The sequence below is a fragment of the Porites lutea genome, chromosome 1 (assembly GCF_958299795.1).
Source record: "Porites lutea chromosome 1, jaPorLute2.1, whole genome shotgun sequence".
NCBI lineage: Eukaryota > Metazoa > Cnidaria > Anthozoa > Scleractinia > Poritidae > Porites > Porites lutea.
Window position 1 is genome coordinate 41,404,891 of NC_133201.1, and position 20,701 is coordinate 41,425,591.

Sequence of the window (20,701 nt, forward strand, 5' to 3'; positions counted from 1 at the left end):
TCACTAATTTTAGAATTGAAAATCAGCCCATGGCATAAGATGGATCATAAATATCCGTTGATGCAACACTTACCGTCTTACGCCGAATAAGCGTTCGCCGCGACAGACCAACGACTCGACTCGGCGATGATCAAAGCGTAAAGGCTTCCAACAACTCTTTCATGACTGAACTTTTACTCGAATTTCATGTTGTACTCTGCAGCATTATTTAGAGGTTCATTATGCCTGGCTTGTGTGTGAATGAAACTGACTGGTCGCTTTTCCGGACACACATAATTGTCACCAAGACGACGTCAAAAAATGCGTTTTTAAATGTAAATTTGACAGCACGATATTGCGCAGCACGTGCGTTCGGGTCAAAGTTGTGCATGGAGTAAATGGTTGCACTTTGCCACTCTTAACGTCAGAGGAGATTGTTAAGTGAATATTCCCCTGTGGGGTTCTGCCTGTTTAATTTTGTAAACATATAGCGCTTCTATTGACTTCACAAAATACGAAACCTGGTGTGCCAGGTGGGTACATTCGACATCTTTGCAGCCTAGCTGTTAAAAAGGAAGCTTCTTTCATGAAATAAAGGGTGTATAAGATCTACATGGAAATGCCCGATTTTCCATTGCCGCTTGTCATAGCTGTTCATCATTAACAAATAAAATAAGATAGTCCTTGGTAATGGTGGAGTCATACGCAGATGTTAAGTAACGTGGCACTAGCAAATCCAATATTTGAATGTGGAAATGAATGAAGATAGAAATGGCCTGACACAATCACAGGGTCGTTCTTCCACGGAAGGGACAACTTCGATTTCCAGACACCAATTCGTGAAATGAACAAAAGATGAACAAATGGATGAATAGACACCATACTTGCTAATTCTCAAAGAATTTAACGACAAAAGTACAATAAAAGAATTATGTTAATTGAGATCCGATCACGGTAGTGATTTCTTTTGTCCTCTTTGCATGGATTTTTGACGAAATATTGCAAGGGTTTTCATGAGCAGAACGACGTTTAAGAAAGACGACGAACAATTAGTCATCTACATGACTGGGGTGTGAATGCTAAGAATATTCTGCTCCAGTTATTGATTCCCCAAGGTTCAAACGTGATTAAGTTGCAGGTATTTCCAAATTTACGTGGCAAATGTTGTTTAAAACAAACCAACTAAGTATCCTGAAGAGAAGAAAGATCCTTGAAAACATGAAGGAAACCACAAAGTAACCCATGATAAAAAGCATTTTTGATCAGAAATTATTGTGGTTTCCTTCATGTTTTCAAGGAATTTTAACGATTTTTCAGTCAATATTTCGTCCTCGGCAAGAAAAATTTCGATATAAGGACTCTCGCTAACATGGGCCCCTGCGCTAACACAGACTTAGGCTATGTTCAAAGTATAACGGATAGCTTTCAGTGGGGGCACGAAAAGCTACCCGGTAAGTGTGAACACCAAACCTTACAGACACGTTGTTTTTAGACCCTGAAGGCAAAATGTAAGTTATCTGACTCTCTTTATGACGGAGCCGAGACCAAATGGCATTTTCCAACACAATCTCGTTCCCAGGTTCTCTCTCCTATCCGTAGGGAAGGGGAGGAGCGAACCCTGGGAACGAGGTTGTCTCCAAAATTCAGACCTAAAATTATTAAAAATTACAAATATTTCGCGCCCGTTTTTTTGGTTCTCTTGGCTGGATTTTTAACTCCTGCTGCTCATCACCAGTCGTATACAGTATTCAAATACATGTTAACCCTCGAACGGACATTTTCTCAAAAGGCTATTTTCTGTACCCCGCTACTACGGATTTCGATTAACATGACTTTGTAAAAGTTGTTTTGGCTGGGTCATTGGTCAGGAGGTAAGACTCTTACAGTATAAGTGTGCTTTCCATTCACGTTTAGAACTGGCCGGCCGGCCGAGCCGGTCGTGATGAGAATTTATCATTCAATCAGAACTTAATTATTCAGTTCCTAAGTAATATGCTTGGGTTTGAGGCTGTGTTTAGCGAAAACCGTTTAAAAAAAAAACAAACTTATTTCACATTTAGAACTGACCGACTCAGCCGGTCTGAGTGTTCTCACGTTCAGAAAGCGCCCTAAGAACACGACTAAAGGTCCCTAAAAGTGTCCAAAAAAATGGGAGTTGACTGTATTTTTTACTGTATTTTGACTGAAGAAGAGATCTTTTTGTCATGTACACTTACTGACAACAAAAGAACGGCGACATAATAAAAATACTAACAATAATATTGTGACTCATAATTACAATAGTACTTTCCTAGGGCAAAAGCGGGGCTCAAGTCCAATACTAAAACCGGATCAACCTTGTGCCTAATTTAAAAGACGAATTATTTACAATGATACATAGTTTGAGATGGTATTGAATTTTCTCTACCGATTTGCGCGTCTTAAGGTTGTCAACGAGCAGAAAGTGCTCAGAATTAAATTATTTGTTAATCCACCCACGTAACATTTTTTCCCTCCTGTTATGACAAAAAATTAACAGATCAATTGAATTGACGCCTGCGTACAAATTCAAGTTCACCTTTCAAAATAAAACATCGTTTCAGTATAAGCTTTCCGGTCATTCAGCCTGTTTATATTTTGGATAGCTCAATACAAGGAAATATTTTGTAGATTTACATGCGGAAGTTTTTGGCGTATTTTGCTGGCCAATCTAGCTGTTTGATTTGAACAATTTCGCTCTAGCATTGTAGAAACTTGAAAAATTAAAAAAATTAAAAAATAAAAATAAAAATAAAAAAACACTCGTATGCTTGCGTCCCTTTCACTCATCTGAATCGCGACTTCATGTTGCGAGTTGTGGTTTCAACTGGTCAGTCAAACTCAGGCTACCCAGCTCTTGGCAAAAAGACAACAGCTAATAGTAATTCATAAGCTAAAAAAAGTAGTCAATGGTCTTACGCCCTGTTTTAAAAAAAGGGTTATTCTTCTTACCTATATTCTAAAGACCCCAGAAACGATTTTGCTCCGTGCCTGCTGTGTATCATGTTCGCTCCCAGCCTGTACACAAAGAGAGCGTGCATTTCTCACATTTATATGTACTAGCACCATGACTCGTGCTTCATTAACGATGGCATACATTAACATTGACCGAGAAACGTGAACAAGGTAAACAATGAATTTTAAACAACATAAAAGCCACGCTGCCCTTTAAAATGTGATTTTTTATACTGTCGACAATCGAATTAAAACATTGATGGAAACACACATAAACTATATAAGATCTTTTTCTGTGGTTTATGTTTCCTCGCTATAAAATCTGGTTTGTAAGTAAATTTTATGATTAAAATCATGGAAAAATCAACACGCAAAGACGCGAAACGCCTCCGCCATTCCCGGTTCTATCTAACTCATTCAGTCATAAAACATTACTGAGTAATTATATATGCACAAGAGGAAAATATCAGGCAATAATAACAAAAATTTAGAAAAAGTAAATACCACTTACTATCGCGCCAAACTGAAAAAAAAGATATATATTCAAGGTTTTTGTATAAAATGTAAATCTAATAGTACAGAACGTGATCTGGAATAAAGCTGGGTTTACTATCTTATATGTCTTTGACATGTAAATATGCCGTAAAATCATGGCAGTGACGGTTAGTGTTCAAAAATATTTAATCCTAAATTAAAATTATCATACTTTAAAAAAAAAATGTCGATGAATGAACATTATATTTTTCAAAAGCACCCTACGTTAACTGTAGGGGACATTTTAGCCTTAATATACAACTCTTCCGAAAGTGCAATTTATAGTAAACTTAAAGGAAGTGAGTCACGTTCTATATTCCTGAGTAGCACGTCACATTTCCCGCCAAAAGCCTTGTCAAATTGAAATCAAATTTTATCTGACACCTCTATAGAGACGAAGACAATGGTATTTGTATAACAAGCAAACGTTGAAAATTAAAATATATACTGTGCAGATTTTTTCATACTGAAACGAAAGGGACAAAAGCAAAATTGAATATCGAAAGAATGAAAGGCCTACTACTGAAACTAAGTATTCATTTTCCAATAGACCGGATCTTTATTCTAAACTACAACCGGTACACATTTCGGGAGGATATAACTTGACTCGGGTACTTTCCGTGATCCACGATTTTGAGCGAAAAGTAGCGACTACTTTAAGCTTACCTTTAAATGAGTGAAAGTGTCGTAGACTCCAAATCTAGAAAATCATTATTCAACTGCATGCAGTTCACACCTAAAACAAGCACAAATTGATTCCATGGTATTTGCACTTCGGAACTCCAGTTAGACAGGTTTCCCGTTGTGCACATGGCGGAAAGTACTTATTCAAAGAAAATTAAGAATGCGAGACAAATTGTAATCTTAAAAGAGTTTACAGCCTCCTTTGTTGACAAATAGCTTTTTGCCACTTTTTGACTTCCTCGAAAGAGTTTCAGTTCTTTTATTACCATTGCAACTTATTTTGTTTAGCTCTCTATACTTCAGGTTTTAGCTGAAGTTATTATCTCTAGAATTCGTTGTCAGTATTTCATAATGTCTTCCTTGCAAATTTTGTTAAGACTGCAAGCTGTCGAAAGGAGCGACAGAAAACACTCGAGTCGGCAAACCCGTTTGACAAGTTTGCCTTCTATTTGTCAGCAACAAAGACACATAAAGCGCGGGAAACCTACACTCGCTACCAAGAGTCAAATTTATAGTTCGATATATTAAAGTTTTAAACGGGAATTCATATTTCTTTTCTCTTTTCAAAGCTAAGCCTGTCACAGCGCGACTCATTAAAGTATCCAACGATAATAACACATTCACATACTAACTGTTGTTAGTAGAAACCAGCCAGCATGCTATCACGAATTTTTCAACCGGACTGGCTAATGTGTTCACTATCTATTGCTTGATAGACAGTGGGTAGAGAGCCTTCGTTTTGAACGAAAACAAAGCATTGACAAGTTCTTCAACAACTCTTTGTTGCGCGATGTTTCGGAAGGAGAAGCAGATTAGCTAATAACCGTCCAGACATAAGGGAACTAAAAAGCATCTTTTTTTGTCCAGTTGGTAGAAACTAAAACTGAATAATAATAATAATAATAATAATATAAATAATAATAATAATAATAATAATAATAATAATAATAATAAAAATAATTGTAAGTGTAATGTTTTGTTAATAACAATGATACTCGCTATCTGTGGCAGTTTTTCCTGATGTGCATTCTTGTTTTGTAACAGTTTTGGAGTATTTATCAGTGTGTAAATACAGGTTATTTCTGAAGAGAACCTGGGGAACTTGTTTCAGAAGATTTTCAATAGACAACAACACATACTAAAAATCGACAGACATTGACAAATATTAAAAGCGGTAGTAGTTCTAACTTTGTTTTAGACTTTCAGCTGTCTTCCTAAAATTGCAATGGTAACCCATTGTGCTTATGACAGCGAATTAATTATAAAATAATACTGCATGATATAAAATGGGTCCTTGAGGGTATTAAGATAAAGTGAAATAGCAATGGTACTATGAATTACACAAATGATCCTTTGTGTATTCCTTTCTAGAACGTTTGATCCATTTGCCCAACACGTTCTTTAGAAGATGCCCTGGCCTGCACAATGGCTCTCTCTTGAGGGTACTTTTTTCTGCCAGTGAATGGAGGGAGACGTTATGAAAGGAGAAACAGCAAATTGGAATTTGACCTTGTGTTAATGGTAGCCAGTGTGTCAGTCATAAGAGTCTCGGCAAAAGTCTTTGGAAAAATGAGCTTCAACAGCTGATTTATTATTATTATTATTATTATTATTATTATTATTATTATTATTATTATTATTATTATTATTATTATTTATTATCAGTAGTTGTTAGCCAAGATGAACGAAGCAGTGGTACTGTGCATGGAAAGAACATTGCATAGAACTTTTCACTGCGCTACAAAAACAACAGTGGATCTGTTTTCAACTAACGACATTCTAATATAATATAATGTACTTCGAGGTGAAATATATATATGAATTAAGATTCTTAGCACTTATAAAGTATAACATTATAAAAAACGTCACAAAAATAAAAGTCTCCTACCTAGGAGGCCGATCAAATGGTAACAGACAGCAAACTACCCCAAGGTTCGTGTTGCGTGCTTCTGCCGTGTAGCTTTAAACAGTTTTGGGTATTTATTGTATTTCAGCTCAAATTTATGCACTTTGACAATCAATGAAACATAATTTTGACATGGTACTTTGCGATCTCTATTGCAAATACTGGTTACATTTAACCCTAAGAGACTCTTGGCTTACAAACTGACAAACCAAGATTCAAACTCGGTTAAAGTTGAGAGTGTTGTATGCTCCCCGTTGCAATGTTCTTGAAATAAATACGAAAAAGACCGTGGCCCTTACTCATAAAATCCATTAATTTATGTTCTGCTCTTCAGGGGGGCAAAAAAGAAAAAAATATATTCAAATTACATTGTTGGGGAAAATTGCCCTTGGTCAAGATAAATTAGCATCTCTGTCTTTCCTATAGCCATTCATCACGAATCTGTCGATCAAAGCTTTTATGACTGAAATGTGCATTGCTTTAGTTATTATTTTTTCTTCTATTTATTTTTGCTTTCTTTGTACCTCGGAAAGTAGAAAAATTACTATACTCTGAAAGAAGTCACTATATCAGCCACCGCACCTTCACACAGCTTCATCATTCTGTTTCTGGAGAAACGTTCTCCACATGTAAAACAAGAAAGGGGTAAAAGAGGACGGAACATTATCGCATTTCCCATCATACCAAATAGGGCTTTTCTTTTAAGCGATTAATATCATATAGGGAGGATTTTGCATAGTTGAAACAATATGTCATTTCCCGCCTCGGTTACATGTTTCTATGCTCAAAATTTCAACCATATTCCCAGTCGAAATATTTTTCAATAATATTCAAATATTGCGTGAGTTGAACCCAAAAATAGACATTATAATGGTGAAAATAACCTTCGGTTGCTTTTACCTGTGTTTTACTTTTCTCTCAAATTTTAATTTATCAACGACAAACACAAAAAGTCATTAAGTTTAGCCTAAAGCCATTAAAGAAATTTTTCTTTCTTCGAGGGGGGCTGAAACAGTGGCCCATGAGTATCGACATCGTGTGGCGAAGACACACCAATTCCACGAACGACACGCATGGTGATGCGGTAAAACTTTATCAGAATTTATAAATAAGTTTTTGTGAGTTTCCAAAGGAAACTGATAAAATTTAAAAACGTCGCAAAAGAGTCATGGAGTCATAGAGTAGTGGATTACCAGTAGTAAAACGGAACTGGCTTAATTTAAAAATAAAAGTTCGCCAAATCGTCGCTCCTCGAATTTATCACTCTAATAGGACTGTTGTCAACTGTTGTTTAGACAAGCAAGCACGATAATTATCCAAAATTGCTTTTAAGTCATTCAGTTTTTGAACAACTTTTTCTGTTTAATGTTGACGCTGCACGCGAGGATTTTGACCCGTTGGCTTTTTAGCATATAAATTGCGCACCCCTTCAACTCAACTTGTTTCGTTAGAACTGTCAAATTCTTTAAATGAAACGAAAATTGGGTGAAAAGGCATATTGTATGAGAAAATTATCATTCAAGAGTGATGACTATACACTTGCGACTGACAATTTCACGTAAAAAATCGCCTTGAAATTTTGCGCCATAGCTTAGATTTAGAAATTAGCCGCGCAAAAAGCAAAGATAAGCAAAATGGTATTGGATGTCAATAAACGAGGATTGAGCACGGGGAACGGTAATATGAAAAAATGGCAATAAAACAGACAATAGGTAATGGGGTATTGGCCTAGAGTTTAAGTTAGGTTTTTTTCCTAAGCTTCATTACCTGTTCCCCGATCTCAGTTAAAGGGAACTCCCTAACTCCAAAACATAACATGGTATTAGGTCTCCGCCTGTGAAGACAGATGAGAGTGAAAGAAAGAAAGAGTTTTGCCATCCGTCTTCAAATTTCAGACATATTAAGACTTGTTATCCATGAATTTTACCTTACAGGTGAAACGGGAAAACGTACAATAACAAATTTTAAGTTTCTTGAGTTCTCTTATGTTATTATATATGTTGTTTGCTAAGTCACTCGAGGTTTTCATTTTTCATTTTGTTTGGGAAGGGGGAGTGGGGTCAAAATAACTTTCTTATGAAGTCAGAAATTTTAAAAGAAAAAAGGAAAACTAGAAACGACCGCTAAAATTGCTGATTCTAGTTGAGAATTTTTTACTATCATAAACGTGTAAGTACGTGAAGAGGGTCTGGATGGGGGGAGGGGTTTGGTAGAAACGTCAGCTGTCAGTTAAAAATTTGTCCATTTGTAGGTTGTCAGTTGAACTCTAGGCTTTTTGTCAGTTGTCATTTAAATGATTATTAATGATTAACTATGAAACGTATTTGTATATTTTGGATGCGAAATTTAGTTTAAAAGGCACAAATCATGAAAGTTAAACATTAAATTCGAAAACGGATGCATTAGTACCTTAATTCTTATCAGTTTTGCTATTGTAAGCATTTCAAGTGGCCCTCCATATATCAAGTCTTGTGTTATTCTCCTGGCCTCCAATTTCGCCAATCAAAATTTATGCCTTTAGAATATTCATTTATTGGGGCGTAGATGGTAAGAAAGACAAAGAAACACCGTATCTGAATCATCTCGGTAAAAACTTGCAATTGTTTTCGTAACGCTCTCATTCGCAGCCATCGTATGCTTTCGCGTTCTTAGAGGAAAGAATTAGAATTTGAGATCATAGGTCATTTACAACAGATGGTACATGACTCGCATGGGTTCTGCAGTAAATCATTAACGAAATATGACACTCAAGCGTCTTGCTGCTAAGATTACCCATAAAAACGAACATTTGATCACATTGTCTGACAGAGAGAGTGGCAAAATGACCAAAATGGTTTTGCAGAAAATAAGGGACAATCAGTTCCTTTGTAAGTTGTCAGTAAAACCATAGGTAAATGTCAGATGTTGGTTAAATTTTAGGCTATTTGTCAGTTGTCAGTTAAGATTTTGGCCATTTGTCAGTTGTCTCCAGACCTTCCTTGAACTTAATCGTGCAAGGAAACGTTATAGTTCATGTGTTATGTAATCTGCAAGATGCACAGGAAGGCGTCTGATACGAGAGGATCTTCGTTAGTAAGGAAGAGGACGTTTCGCTGATCTGACTGTTTCCTCCATAATAGTGAAGGAATGATAGAGTGGCACAATGATAGGCTATAGATGCTCTGCCCGTGATATTTTCGGTAGGTAAGGCAAAGGGTGGTGGTGTATGACGCTGAGATAGCTGATAGGCTGAGGCAGAGATTGCATCAGGATGTAAGGCAGAGAGAGTAAAGTGTAGTATCCGATTATTCATCTTACTTGTCTACATCATCTGTGTCGTACGGGCGGCGGATTTGTATGGAGTCGGCCAAGTCTGACGGAACTTTGAAAACCTTTGACATGGTATGACGAAGTGCATAACTGGGATTGGGACGAGACTCTGTTCAAGCGTAATGAATTTGCTGCTAGGTGGACTTTAATAACTCCCTGTTGCATGTAGGGCTGGTTGGATGCTTGTAGAGGCGGATATTTAAGTGGTCGTCGAAGAAGGTCAACTGTTTGTTGGAAAACTGGTCGCGTTGTGTTCACATTTCTCGACCGCTAAAGGCAGATATCTAAGGGGAGAGTTTGGAGAGATACGAGACAGTTTGGCTTCCAGATCCTGTTCTGCTCTCCCAGCTACGGGGGTTCTTGTAGAACCTGGTCGAGCTTAATCGTAATCCTATGATTTCTTAAGAGTTGATCGTTGATTTAATAGCCTTATGCCAGGTGCAGGGTCATTACGAATCACTACAAGTGACAAAACATGAATCAACCTCTCTACTGTTTGCAGGACGTGACTCTCCATTAGATATAACAGTGTGGATGGACATTTCACGGAATCCAGGATCCATTTCTGAAATTATTTTTAATGGCTGGAATCAACTTCAATGTAGTAATTTGCATACTCAAGCTCAGACTAAAACAACAACTATCTAGAACAATGGACCAGGAATGTTGTTTAATATTCCTTCATTATTAGGGAACTTAAGAACCACGACGAAGTTCACGACGACGACGTCTGTTGACCGGGAAAAGACTGGAACGAGAACGTCAGTTTCGGCGGGAAAAAGGAAACTTAAGATGCAGTCGATCGGTAGGTCGACGACGACGACACTGAATGTAAACAAACAAGTAGAAGTTGTAGAACTGTGATGTTCGTTCGCAACAAAGTTTTTTCGCAGAGGCGTCTTTTAGAACGATGCAAGATCTTATTTTATAAGCCGTACGTCTACTTTCATTGACGATGAAGAATTTTTAGCAATGTCTGACCTTTTCAAATGGAAAAATCTCTGCTTTCCGTACGAAGATTATTCAACTTTCAACCTGAATGAGATGACCGAGTCCGAGTGTCTGTCAGACGTTAGTTTTGGAAAAAGAGATATTCCGATGCGATAGCTGTTTTCCACATAAAGTTCATTTCCTCTAAATTAAAGATATATGATTTCCCTTTCCTAAATACGTACAACTAAATTTATCACTTACTAGTTCGCTCGCTCGGCCTCCACAGCTCAGTGTTGCCTTCGAAGTAAACACAATTCATCAGTCGAATTTTCAATCAACATCGCTTGTTAGGAGAAAAAAGAAAGGATACCTGGATTTACGAGGATAAAAAATACAAAGCCCTTGAAAAATCGCTTAAAAACAATGATTCATACCTGCGAAAGCTTGTGGATTGCACGACGACGTGATTCTACTGTGTTTGGCGTCGTCGACGACACCACGACGACGAAATTTGCTAATCGCGCTTGCGCAGTGCACGGTATCTCACTTCCGGTCGTCGTCGACAAAGTCGTCGTCGTGGTTCTTAAGTTCCCTATTATCAATGCGACCACGTCACACCTTCGGGTAACGTAGACCATTGCATCGCACTCTCACTGATGTTCCTATTGTTAGATCACAATATCCCGTCATTAGAAGCAATTCACTGAAACTGTGCAATTTGAACGCATGATCAATAAAGAGCAAATCTGCTGATTTTTTGTGTTACTTCCAATCTTGTTCAGCAGATATTTTTGCTATCACTGAGACTTAGTTCACAGAGATAGACTCGGCAGACAGAGTTGAGGTGACTCCACCTAGGTATAAGTTGTATGACCATGCAAGATCTGGACTCATCGGGGAATGGGACTGCCTTACGTTGTGCCGCGATAACTTAGGTGTGACCAAGGTAGCGGTCGGTTAGAAAAGGTCTTTTGAATTTTCCGAGTAGATTATCCTTGGAAAGGGTTCTTGTAAAGTATGCACTGTTGTTGTATACCGCCTGCAGTATTCTCCTAATCATCCTGTCACTACCGGTGTATTTTTTTCAGAATTTTGCTGATTATCTGTCGTCGTTGGTAACCAGTGACATCGATATCCATGTCGATGTTGTTGGGGATCCTGATCGTGCGAAATTTCTTGAGCTAAACGAAACAGTGGGTCTCCAACAGGACGTTATTGCGCCTACTTATGAGTCTGGGCATACATTGGATCTGATTATCTCGCGGCAATGTGAAAACCTGGTCAAGACAACGCCTGTATCTGACTATCACATAACCGATCACTGAATGTTACTTGCTTGTTAAACCTCAACACGCCAAGTGTAACTAGGAAGACAGTAGGAAGACAGTGACATTTAGGAAAACTAAGGGCGTTGACCTGGCAACTCTGTCTAATGAACTTTCTTCCTCGGACTTATGCAAGAATACTCCTGACACGCTAAGAGACCTTGTTGATTGTTACAATACTACACTTTCGTCCGCTCTTGACCGTCATGCTCCACTCGTTAAACCGTTAACGGGACAGTAATTCGCAATTTGACCCAGCATCAGCTTTAGAAAGTTAACTTTGAAAGTTGAAGTTGAAGGGCGATAAGGGTTGGAGAGGGTGGTACGGTGCACGTGTCGCCACCATTTTGGATTCCTCGAAGCGGTTGGGCTTGGGTATTTTTTAGCGCCATGGCCTATGACAGCAGTGAAGTTGGTGAAAAAGGATAAAGTGTATACTAGATTTATTTTCCAATTCTCAAGGCTGCTTATAGTTTCACATTAGCCAGTTTTGTCTCCGTGGCCGAAACTTACAAGTGATTTTTTTTTGCGGCCAAAGATGTGCCTTGATTTGAACCAAACGCTGCCACCACTCCAGTTGAGGAGATAAGACAAGGACCAAGGCACAACCGTTTCGTGTAAGGCTTTTAATAAAACAACAGATTCAATAATAGTCCTGAGAAACAGAAGAAACATGGCCGATGCCGGGACTACTTTAATTGATGTTCCCCGACAAGGTGCGTGGACAAGAACTATAGGGTTGCCGAATCATTATTCCTGAAAAGCACCTTGTGGGCGAAGATTATTAAGTATATATTATTTTCCATATTGTGCAATCAATGAGCGATAAGTTTTATGACTCGCTACAGTTCCACTGTATTGACTTGAGCAGCTTCATTTGAAATTATGGAAGAACCGAGACTCCACCTGGCTATCTAATAGTGACTTTTCATGAAAACTGTAAGACATAAAAAATGGGGCACTCCAGAAATTATTGAAAGGATGAACTGCATTAGTAAGATCAGGTGCCATTACCAAGTTTGAATTTCGGCAAGACAAGGTGGGCAAAAATCGACACGAGCACAACCTAAGAGAACTAGGCTGAAAGCTGCCTGAAAAACACTGCGGCCCATGATTACTTGGAAACCAAATCGAAGGTCTTCCTTGCATTTTCTCAAGCTGTGGTATGCCTGGGTCGGGAAAGCCTTTGAATGGAAAGTGTATCTTTCCGCCAGTTGTTCCGCGGGTTTCGAACTTTGTGAAAGATGCTGCTGTAGACGCTATGGCTTTTTTCTCTGCTCTTCGCTTGCTCCGTTTGCAGGGTTTGCGTCTTTTAGGTTGGTATTTGTATCCTGGGTTTTCCACCTTGTGTTGCTCGTTAAGCCTCCGTGCTTCTTCTACGTACGGTTCTTTGTCTTCTTCAGAGAGTTTTCTCCACGCAGCGCCCAGAGCTTTGCTTACTTCGGCGTTATTTATTCCCGGGTGTTCCTTTAGAATGTTGTAACGTTTCTCCCGACTCCATACCATGAAACAGTTCATCGGTCTCTTAATATGTGTTTCAGAGTTCATCTCTATGAGATCTCCTACTTTTGAAAGTGTTCTGCAGGCTATTGACGTCTTTCAAGGAGTTAATCACAATGCTTTTGAAAGACACCTTGTCCCTTGCTGCGTTTTTAAAATCCAGTCAATTAAATTCAAACAAAGCCAATTAAATACATATTAGTAACAGGTACTCAGCAAAACCAAAACAAACTGCCACCTGAAACCAATGAATTAACTATTTACTTTCTGGGGAACGCCTGATTTTCTTAACTTAAAACGGTCATACACCATGCATAGAGACTGTATTTAAGCAGATGAATGTATCTTTAAGTACGATGTGCACTTGAAAGTTCTTACCTCCAAGCTCTCTTTTTTTTTTAAGGCTTCGGGATTGTCTTTCATATCTCCTGTTTTTAGACTTCAACCAAAAATTGCGGTTCCAAATGTTTTTAGAATATGATGGCTTGCTTTATAAATGTTTGTCTCGGTTGAGTCAACAGCTCTAAAGCATTCAACCACAGTTTTGTTTATAGCAGTTATCAAGTGGTGTTTGGCTACTTTGCGACGCCATTAGCTATTGTCTATACTTTCCCGCCTATCATCAATTTAATTAGTTATGGCACAATTACTAATTTTGCCCATGACGAGAGCAAAATTTGCCTTGACCGTGACATTGGTTGAAGAATGGCAGCATGCATGAAGTGTTTTGTTGTTGCCATTCCTGTTTAACGATATAATTACGTTAAGTAAAAAAAACATAGCTTAATATAATTGTACCTTGATTTAACTGTCAAATATAACACAAACAATGATTTTACTGTCCACAAAGATACATATCAAACTTTCCAATATGACAATTAAAAACGGCACCGTGTTTACGTGCTACAAGGAAGGACACAGTGTTTGTGAAGACAATTTCCGTTCAATCCAAAATCGCAATTGTTTACACTTCTACTTTTATAATGGCCATTTTAATTGAAGATTTAAGGGTAAGGACCTCTAAGCAATTGGACGACAAGGCTCCGAAACACTGTTTTTAAACCCCAAATGTTTTTGACAGGTTTCCCTACAGGTTTCAGAAAGATTTAACTGGACTTGCTAGAACATGGCCACTCAGTGAAATGCATTTGACCGCAATGAGGCCAAAACACGATTTTTGTGCGTGCGACAATTCTGCACAGAAGAAAAATGAAAAGAAAAATAGGAAGAGCGAGAAGAAAAGAAGGAGGAAAACAAACAAAAGTCATGATGACAGTCACGCTCTTAGTTTTATAATGCCTAAATGGAAAAAAAATCAGTTGCAGTGTGAGCAACATTTAACACTTTGCTTACATGTTGACTAACGTTTGAAAAATATCAAGGTGGAAATCGGTGAAAAATGTCACATCTATCCTTAATCACTGCGTTAAAGAAGAAACGAATAGAATAGAATGTCATTTATGACAAAATTATCAGTTGTATGAGGTATTGGAGTTTCTGGTTTCTACTTTGGGACAGGGTAGGGATTTTTGGTGCCCAGTCTTCTTGCTCGTAAAGGCTCGTTGCTTTTTTTGAATGCCAGAGAAAGCGTGTCTTGGACTTAAAGTCTTGTCCCAGGATGGTGTCTTTCCGCTATTCGCTTCTCTTATGCTGCTCTACAAGCCGTACTGACCACAGTTTTCGGTATGCCGGCTATCATTCAAACAAAACAGTGAACAAAGGAATACCAGGAGACTGTAGAAACATATAGGAGGAATTGAAAGAAAAGCTGCCAACTTCAAGAAGTAGGCCAAGTTAAGATAGACTCCTGGTTTGTGAATTCTAAGAGGCTTGGGCCAACTAATTCTGACTAATCAATACGTACAAGGCTGGGCATGGCCCGTTTCACTAAAGTTCCGTTAGCGTTACAGAGCCGAAGCCATATTTAGTAACAATAAAAATCGAAAGAAATGTTACGCCGTCATAAATTGCTGCTTAATTACGTTGACCCCAGAATGAATCACCCTTTCAAAACTTCGATCCGATTTTTTATTCGCTTAAATTTCACTAATTATTTAAAAAAAAAAACCTTTTGTAAAACTTAGTATATTATTAATTATTCATTTAACATTGAATAACTGAAATATTAGAAACGAGAATGTGTTCTTGTATGCTTTCTGATACTTTCTAAGCGGTGAGGTATAGCATGAACGAGCTCCCAAAGCGTGTCCAAAGTCACATTCTTCCACGCGAAGCATATAGTCACTGTCTTAGCTCGTCAAGTGTTTTAGGGGCTTGATCTTTGTATGTTGTCTCGTCTACGATAATCCAGATGGTCTCTAGGGGGTTCACATGACGTGAGTTTGCCGACCGGTCTTCCTTTGGTATAAAGTTTTCAAATCCTTCCGACACATGCTTGCATGACTTGTGCACCGCCTTTTTCAAATCAAGGCTTTCCAACCTTTTTCGGTAACTTATATCCATACCGTTGTGCTCGAAACTCTGATCGATAATGTGAAGTTGAAATTTTTTTACCTTTCTGTTTTTTGGGGAATTATTACATATATACTTACAGCTTTTCCGATAATATTTCTCACACAGTTTGTGAAAAACGGCCATCCACTCCTTGGTTGTCTTCTAAGGCCTTTACTTTTAACCACACGCTCGATCATCGTTCAGATTTCTTCAACAATTTGGCAATTTTTTTTTGGACTGAATGGCCAGAGAACCATAGAAATAGATACCTGAGCTCAGCACAAACAGTGTAGACCTTCATTTTCACGAAGGAGTAGAGAAAATAAAAGAAAACGTTAAAAATACCAAAAAAGAAAACCTACAAAATGAGGAAAAGTATGGCGGGAAAAACCTCGCGTACGTGTACAGTTGGGGCAAAAAATTAAAAAAAATATATAATTTCTTCAAAGTTTAGTTTGAAATTGCTTTGAACGGTTATTTAGATAAATTTCTTACCTGAATCAGTTTACATTTGCCTAAAAAAGCATTAAATGCTTTGCACAAAATACAATTTACAATCGGAACGAACTTTTGAAACACCCTGTAGAGACATGAAATCTCCACATTTTTTAGTGAACACTTAAAATAGGTCTTTTCCGAGGCTTGTGTTTACAAACCCAGTGATGAATAGAAAATCTTCTCCCACTGTGTGGAATCACTCGAGTAACGTGCGTAATGGTCCATTTTGCAGCAACTGTCAAAAATTCATCAAGATTCACCTTGCTGACTTTCAATCGTCCCCAGGGAAATCTCTAGGGTTTGAAGGTACCAAAGTTGGCGAGTACTATACTAACTCTGACTCACAAACAGGGTATTTGTCATCAAAAAAGATTGACGCATAGCCATCATTTGAAGGACGTGTTTGTCCATTTTGCCTTTTCGGAAGCTTGGGGTGACAAAATACAGCCATGTGCAGAAAGTCTCCTCTCATTACGTGTACTCGCTGGAGTAATGTGCCTAATAGTCCATTTTGCAGAAAATGTCATGGAGATATCCAATCAAAGTTGGCGGGTACCTCTGACTCACAAACAGGGTATTTGTCACCAAGAAAGATTGACGCGTAACCACCATTTGAAAGGCATGTTTGTCCATTTTGCCCATTACATTCTAAGTCTTCAATTACATATGCTTCAACTAGTTCAAAACATATCTGCCATTTAAGATAAAAAGTAAAATGCCGCTAAGGTTAAAATTATTAAAAATCATTATAAAATTTCAAAATAGCATGGTTTTTACTTAAAACTTTAACCTTCATTTGGAAAGCGATAAGAATTGACAAAGAGCACGACGATTTTCTGGAAAATTATAGCTATAACACTCAGAAATGTATAGTCCCTTTAAACATTTGACGTGTAAAGACGATACGCGTTCTATTCAATTAGAAGCGGCAAGTATTTTGATGGTTAAAAGTTTTAATACAGTCTAGTCTGACCTGACCGGGTGAAACTCATGTTTATTCCATACATCATTCTATTAATGACATTTTAGACGGTCAATGTCAGCGTGGTTTACTTAGAAGGGGGTGAAATTTATTTACTTCAATATTAATAATAAGGTATCGCTAAGCGCTTAAGTTTTGGCTATTCTCCTTTACACGGTATCTTAAAGTATAATACATTAACATCCCATTGGCTTTCTAACCATGTGCATTAAGGATGATGGTATGTCAGAATCCAGTAGCAAATAGCCGCATCGTTTATTACTAACATTATCGAAGAAAAACTGAGACGATGAAACGCTGATAAAAATGTTATCATATTTAGTAAAGCATATCGGCCAGCTTCATTTGAGATTAATGCTGCTGTAAGAACCAAGTTCAAACTCCAGTGTGATTGATCGTTGGCTTAGTAACGTGGTCAAGCATCGTACCGTTTGCGATGTACGCGAAGACCGTGCTGAGTTCCGTGTGGGCCTTTCAAATGTGTTTTCGTGCAACAGCTTGCTGTTAAAACAATTAACATTAATTTATATGTGTACTCAATTTTTCTCGTTATGTCAGCTGCTTAGATCCTGTGTAAATTAGGTTGGTATAGAAAAAAAGATTTTTGTCACCCAACCACTCAGTCAAAGCCCCTAAAGGACACAAGTTCACGCGACATCACGCGACATCCCTAACTTAAAGTTTCTTAACATACGCGTGCTGATAATTAACCGTTATTCATCGCAGCCTAAGTTGATATATCAGCGCGTTTTTTTTTCTCCCCACATGATGATTATCATGTTCCAAATTGTCATTCCCTCTAATTAGATTGACAGGGTTTTAATGTTTCCATTTTGTGAAAGGCTTTTAAGAAATATTAACCGTATTTTAAATGGCTGGATGATAAGATTTTATCGCAGTAAATGACGTCAACGAAAGTGATCCTCAATATACAGAACATGTTATAATTTTTTACGTGATTCACTGAAACGCAGTTCTCAAGAGCGTTCCGATCGATAAAAGCAATAAATAAGCAAGACCTCGCACCTGCAATATCTCCACAAAATACAAGGGAACTACTTGACAATAAGAAGAGAGCGGGGAGTTTGGTGTACAAGAGCAGGACATGCGTTGCATGGAAAAATAAAACCAAGTCCAGCGTTAAAAGTGTTTGAGGTGAGAAAAAAAAAACATACATAAAATGCCAAGTTATAATTATTAATCAACGAATGACAATTTTTGTTTTCTTAGCAATGTTTCTTGCAAAACATGATGTCGTAATTTGTAATTTTGTTTAAATAACTGAAGATGATCTGAACTAATTTTCATGGTTAATAGATTTGAAAAAAAAATTGAAACTGAAGTTTAAACTTATTTACCTGAACATTTTATAGTTGGTAACTGGGGGGAGTGAGGTACCAAAACGCTGAGGCAGTAACTCATTAACAATCAAACTCATGACAAAATACCACTAAAAAAGAAAAGCAGCCGTTCTAGCCCGCGACCAGGTCTAGTCCTAAAGGTTACACTGAGCCACTGGCCTCTAAATCAGAATTTCGTCAACTTCATATTCCCGGCACTGCGCAATACTCCTCCCAGCCTACTTTTGATTCTTTATTTTACGATATTATATTGCATTTTTGTGTGTGAGAAAATATTTCTTCAGAAAATATAGATTTTTTCGTTAAATTCAAAATAATGACAAAATCCTTCCAGTGAGATAATATTCTATTCAGTTTACAGAAAAGGACTATCTAATAGGAATTAGTTGCATGTCAATGTCAAGCGGAAGTAGGGGTATGGGTAGTGGTCTGAATACTTAACCCACAATACTAAGCGTACCATCGTATGTCAAATCAAGTTAGCCGCGAATGAACTAAGGTGAGAATTTATCAGTTTGTATCTCAATCAATCTTCTCGTTTAAGAGTTATCTGTTTTTCAGTCCTGGAGTCAAACCAAAATGGCAATTATATATAATTTTATAACGAAGTTCTTAATTTTGTGACTTAAGGCTAAGAAATGTCAGTACTAAAATACGTACTTTCATGCAAGCTTTAATTTTCAAAAAGCAGCGGTCATATCTAGCCGACAATTCCGTGCATACGGGATTTTAATGACAGGGAATTGCGAGATGGAAATAATGTTTATTTCATAACGGCGGGAAATTGCTTTCTGGCGCAGCGAGATTCCTACAATGGAAACAGCTGCGCGTTCAGTGCTAACAAAGATATAATTCAACTCACACGCAAAGATAATTATTGCACTATTCCCCAAAAAAGAAAATCTTTCTATGCTTTTCTTCCGAAAGAACTCCTAAGTGGCTATTCTAACTTGCTCAGTTCTCTCGGGTAGCGTCAGGTTGTTAAATTGTAAATTTTGATGCACCAGTACTTGCATGTTATATGTCAATAATCGTCCTTCTGGATTTCGCTACCCATGCTAAGCCCGGTGGGGACCTAGAAGCCCGACTGTTTAGATATTTGGCAAAATACTGAGATAAATATTAAAATTGATGTTTGGAAAAGGGATAAATAACCCTTCTCTTTTCTTTTTTCTTGTTTACTTGCTTAACTTCATCAATCGAGCATCCGAATAGGTTGTCCACGGTAAGTTATGAATAACCATTGTTCAACAATTTTAAGGATTCAGTTGCGAAAAAAAAAATCAATATCCCCTTAAAACCTTTAGTGGTCATCTCCTCAGTCTTTAATAACTTTTTGCTGAAAATATCGTAAATATGGTTTCTATAGTGTTAGCCTGACCTTGGTTTATACGGTGCAATGACAATGTCTTGAAAATTCAGCAGAACTATTTAAACTCACCATTGCTATCTGTGAGTAGCTTAAAAAAAAAAGCTTGTTCATGCTCGGTTTGTTACTTGTCAGTTCTTTTTCGCCCACTTTTCCTATTATTTTTTATTCACATATTTAATGATCAAATAATATTTCAGCTTTAAATCCTGCACTAACACTCTCAACAGATGTGCGTTAATCTATTGTTAATAGTAACTATACCAGTTTAACTCAGCTATCAGAATTACATTATGTCGCAATTCGATGTGAAGCCTACAAAACATCGCTCCAAGCATTGACCATAATGTTGTACCAGTGTTTTGTCACGCCTTAGTGATATATAGCTGATTCAATAAAGGTTGCTTAATGGGCATTGGTAATTGCACATTGGGAATCTATTGTTTGGTGGTCGCTCAAGCAAATCATTGCATTGTTCTGTATGGCCAAAGGACAAATGACTTATTGCCAATGACCAATTGTCAAGGCAACCTTTTATTGAATTAGGTTTATATAAATAATCTCTTGATAATGTCTGATTGAGAACTAAAATTTCGCCCATGAATAAATACGAATAAATGAATAGGTGTTAAGTGTACTTTGTTTTTATTTAACTCATTCTTTTCTTTCTTTTTTGAAATATCAGTAGCTCCAAATTGATATCCTAGCACTGTTAGTAAGCATTACGGAAATAGAAGTCTTGGAAATATGATCCACCAGGGCGATTGTATCGAACAAGCGACTTTTCAGTAAATAGACTCGCTCAACTGAGATAACACGGGCTGCAATAAACTTTAAATAATAAAAAAAATAAAAAAACGTAACAATGTAAGACCACACCTTTCCTAGAAATCT

General features: G+C 37.5%; 1 protein-coding gene across 4 annotated transcripts in view; it reads right to left on the reverse strand.

Annotated features, from left to right (window-relative positions):
* LOC140951189 (uncharacterized) overlaps positions 1 to 20,701 on the reverse strand; it is a 54,064-nt gene that overhangs the window by 4,738 nt on the left and 28,625 nt on the right. The window contains exon 1 of one of the 4 annotated variants that reach the window (XM_073400436.1): positions 4,153 to 4,259. The exons of 1 other annotated variant lie outside the window; for it this stretch is intronic. The gene's annotated coding sequence lies outside the window, so the exon portion shown is untranslated. Of the gene's footprint in view, positions 1 to 73; positions 259 to 2,949; positions 3,071 to 4,152; positions 4,260 to 20,701 lie in introns of those variants that run through there. 2 more of the 4 variants (XM_073400418.1, XM_073400425.1) reach the window with 2 other exon arrangements.